This window comes from Priapulus caudatus, unplaced genomic scaffold (genome assembly GCF_000485595.1).
Source record: "Priapulus caudatus unplaced genomic scaffold, Priapulus_caudatus-5.0.1 Scaffold63, whole genome shotgun sequence".
Lineage (NCBI taxonomy): Eukaryota > Metazoa > Priapulida > Priapulimorpha > Priapulimorphida > Priapulidae > Priapulus > Priapulus caudatus.
Window position 1 is genome coordinate 130116 of NW_014577124.1, and position 4654 is coordinate 134769.

At 46.2% G+C, this 4654-nt stretch overlaps 1 protein-coding gene across 4 annotated transcripts in view; it reads left to right on the plus strand.

The window, feature by feature from the left end:
- The window catches only part of LOC106821195 (guanine nucleotide exchange factor DBS-like), a 108775-nt gene that overhangs the window by 34141 nt on the left and 69980 nt on the right, over positions 1-4654 (plus strand). The window contains exon 1 of one of the 4 annotated variants that reach the window (XM_014825895.1): positions 1275-1339. The exons of the other annotated variants lie outside the window; for them this stretch is intronic. The gene's annotated coding sequence lies outside the window, so the exon portion shown is untranslated. Of the gene's footprint in view, positions 1-1274; positions 1340-4654 lie in introns of those variants that run through there. 4 annotated transcript variants of the gene reach the window in all.

Consider the following 4654-nt stretch of genomic DNA (forward strand, 5'->3'; position numbering starts at 1 on the left):
ATTTGCACGGGTGTAGAACGGGAATCCCTTTATTTGATATTCTGTGGTTATGTATAAATGGTATTGCACATGTATAGATCGGTAATCCCTTTATTTGATATTGTGTGGTTAGATATAAATAGTAATGCACGGGTGTAGAACGGGAATTCCTTTATTTGATGTTTATGGTTGTGTATAAAACAATGGTATTGCACATGTATAGATCGGTAATACCTTTATTTGATATTGTGTGGTTAGATATAAATAGTAATGCACGGGTGTAGTACGGGAATTCCTTTATTTGATGTTTGTGGTTATGTATAAAACAATAGTATTGCACATGTATAGATCGGTAATCCCTTTATTTTATATTGTGTGATTAGATATAAATAGTAACACACGGGTGTAGAACAGGAATTCCTTTATTTGATAGGCTGTGGTTATGTATATAAATAGTATTGCACAGGGCTATAACAGGAATATTTTTGTTTCACGTTGCGATGTCAGTAGCGAATAGCATTGTAATGATGAAGAACAGTAATTGCTTTAACAGTAGAGAAATCAAATGAAAACAATGCCACACAAGGGCAGTATAGACTAATTCTATTTGGTTCTTTCCGAACCAATATTTGCTGTACACTACGGGCGCAGAATCAGTGTAAGTCTAGTGCGGAAATGTATCCATAGGTTTTTGTTTCAGGGTAAGGTAGGGTACATCAAGTAAATGGTTTTCTTTTTGTTCACTAGCGTGTTGGCTCGAAGCCTACGAGTAAATTTCACATTTCTTGACGTATAGCTTGAGGCGGCTGGAGTCCGTAATAGCGTCATATTCATACCTGATTATAACTTATATGCTGGTTGCAGGTGCGGTTATATTGTGGTTATGTATGTAACCGACATGCACCCCAGGCTGCTGAACGACAATTTAATTTCTTCGTGCCATTGCATTACACTCCCAGTTCTAACGTTGCAATCTAACATGCATTAAAGGTAGATTATGAGAATGACCGCCTCGGGGCAACCAATCCGCGCTATATTGGTCTCTTTCACTAGCCAAATAAGAGCGTACGCCTGCCTACCTGCCTGCCTGCCTGCCTGCCTGCCTGCCTGCCTGCGTGCCTGCCTGCCTGCCTGCCTGCTTGGCTGCCGGCAAAGGTTTAGTGACTCACAGCTCTCTTAGAACCCCGCCAGGTGGAATGCACCAGGATACGTGGTTGTGGGTCGCATGCGAATTGAAACTGTTGCAGTGCTGCCGTGATGTCGTACCTTTACTGTTTGCCTAATACCGTCATAATACAGCGAGAGTTTGGACGACGCCCTTGTGAAGTTTTGTAGAGCGTAGGCCCCTATGCGACTGTTGGTAAGGTTTCTATGCATCTGTTCTGTGTTAGTTTGTGCTCTGTGTTCTCTGCTAGTTTGTGTTCTGTGATCAGTCAGCCAACATACAGGCAGGTAGGGTGCGCTGCTGTCGCCAACATACAGGCAGGTAGGGTGCGCTGCTGTCGCCAACATACAGGCAGGTAGGGTGCGCTGCTGTCGCCGACATACAGGCAGGTAGGGTGCGCTGCTGTCGCCAACATACAGGCAGGTAGGGTGCGCTGCTGTCGTCGCTAACATACAGGCGCAGGTCGCCATGATGCTGGCAGGTAGGGTGCGCTACTGGCATCGCTAACATACAGACGCAGGTCGCCATGATGCTGGCAGGTAGGGTGCGCTACTGTCGCCAACGACGAGCGCATAATTCATGCACTCGAACCACCGTCGGTCGGAGATCACTAAAGGGGGGGTTTATGTCGGGCTTGCGAGCCGACTCGACTGGAAGCAACTGGCTGCAATTCACTGCGACTGTAGTGCTTAGGTCGGTTGACTGCAACGCGACTGCCTGCGACTGGCCGCCATTAGTTGCTCGGAATAGAACAGTGGGCAACTAGTCGCTGCCGATCGCTTCCAGTTGCTCGAAATCCAGTTGCTTCCAGTCGAGTCGGCTCGCAAGCCCGACATAAGCCCCCCTTAACACGTGCGCTCCATGACTCTTTAGTAACTAGACCGATTCGTCATATAAATCCGTAATAAGACGTTAAGGCGTATATAAGAAGCGTGCCCTAGATGCACAAATAACTCACAAAAGCACATAAGTACGTACGTAAGTTATAGACGTGCAAGTGGTCTTGGGTTAGCGTAGATATACTTTGTCGAGAGCACGTGAGACGAAGTTTGATACTTCTCTGCGTTTCTTTCCACGTGGAGGATGTTATAGGGGCTTTGATTTGGGGCCAGCTGCGCTGCGTTGCGTTAATTGGTTGCTGTAACAAGATTCGCCCAGCAAAGGCTCCTAGGTGAAGTAGAGAGGTTTTCAGCCTCGCCCCCGAGAAGTTTTTTAAGTGAGTTGTTGCTTTTTAACTAGAGCGACGTACTTGACGTCGCTATGCCGACCGACGACCGTCGGTAGAGCTGAGCTCGAAAACGGCGGAAGCGGTTGTTGATTTCAAATTGAACGCCAGTTATTTCTTCGTTTTCCCCCAACGTGGCGTTTACCTTTGCGAGCGCTGGGGGCCAATTCTGCAGGCAATTTAGGATTTCAAGCAAGCGGCCAACAACTACTGTTGCTAGCGTTTCCCGATCGTTCCTTGATTACCAGTAAAGTAATCCAACTAGTTAGAAAATCCATCGTATAGTACTTTGCCCTTTTTCGACTGTGATGCAGTGCACGAGGGCCTTGCACGTACGAGCGATGCATTTACACAAGGCGAGTCTAACAACTGTAGTTTTTTGCATACAAAATGAACATATATATTCGGACCGGGTAACAACATAATTTCGTGTTATTATTAGCTGCAGTGACGGGTGTGTCTGTCTATAATACTGCGTGCGAAAGCCGCATCGGAGAGCACCGGTAACATCATCATCATCATCATCATCATCATCATCATCATCATCATCATCATCATCATTCGCTCACCCCAGTGGAATTAATTCTGTTCGTGGATGTTTTTAGAGCGCGTAAGCGATCGATCGTCGTTAAATGCTAATGCCTTAATTGCGTGTGTAGCCGTGCCGCACTCACAGTACAGGTTACACGGGTATCAGGAGTATATATAGGGATAATAGGGATAATTCCCTATTATCTACTCCTGACGGGTTTAAAACATACTACCGGTTCTATGCGCGCTATAAGCGCCGCGCATATAACAGGTGCCAACACGTACTATAAGTACCACGCGTACTACATGCATACTACACGTATTATAGGTACTATAAACGTGGTATTTATAACATGTGCTACACATACAGCGGATGTTACACGTACTGCATGTACTGTAGTGGCCCTAGGGGTAGCCGCGTTGACAGGCGTTATATAGTTAACGCGTGTTTTAGTTGTTTGGATTCAGTGTTCGCTCCTGCCGTTAGGCAGGACGGTGATGCCACGTAGCAAATAACAGGTAGTACCAGTGGAACAGAACACAGTTAGATTCGGTTAACTGTACGCGGTTATAGTTTTATTGCTTCCTACTAGTTTACAAATAATTCCCCTGCATTCGTATATGCAGCGGATCCTATAACCACTAGACTAATATTGAAGAATTAACGCGTCGCCGGTTTCGTCCTCCCCTCTCACGTTCGTCCTCGCTTCGCGTAGACCTAGGCAGCCTCCACGTGTGTCTCCCGCGTAGTCGCTCCTGGCTCTACCTAGCTGAAATCCCGTTCTTCTCTTTCTCCGTTTTATTCCCCTCTCTCGTTGTTCTCCGGTTTTCACCTACCTGAAAACCCGTGCTTCTATTCCCTCTGTTATCCCTTTCCTCGAGCCCTAAAAGGCTTTCTCCCTCTTTCTCGTCGTCCTCGTCCTCATCCTCTTCTTCTTCTTCTTCTTCTTCTTCTTCTTCTTCTTCTTCCTACCTAGACCTGAAAAATAACGTTCTTGTGCTGCGATTCGGTGCGCCTTATATACCAAGCTGACACCGCCTACGTACGTGCCGTTGTTTAGTACGCGTTGCACTACGCAGATTTCGTTTGCTGGTGCAATCGTTTCACCACAGACTAACGGATATCCGTTAGTATAATTAATTATTGTCGCTGATTAAGAGTACCTAAACGCGTTGATTATTATACTCTATTTATCGCGTTATCGCTTTTCGCGTAAACACTCCTTGTTTTCCCTAGACCACCTCCGTATGTATGATCCAAGATGGCTGCGCCCAGGCGTTGATCGTTTTCCTATATGTGCTGTCTATATTTTATCCTGTTTTTAGTCAATACCTGGTTATCCTGTCTTTACTGCGAGTTCAATCTATCCATCCTGATCTAGTCTACTGCTCCTGTGAGTTACACACCCCCGAAATCTCCACACTACCCGTACTACGCATGCTACACGTACTACACGTGCCCACACGTATTATAGGTGCTACACGTGCTACACATACTGCGAATACTACACGTATTACAGGTGTTACACGCACTACCCGTACTACGCATGCTACACGTACTACACGTGCCCACACGTATTATAGGTGCTACACGTGCTACACATACTGCGAATACTACCCGTATTACAGGTGTTACACGCACTACCCGTACTACGCATGCTTGATGCTACACGTACTACACGTGCCCACACGTATTATAGGTGCTACACGTGCTACACATACTGCGAATACTACACGTATTACAGGTGTTACAC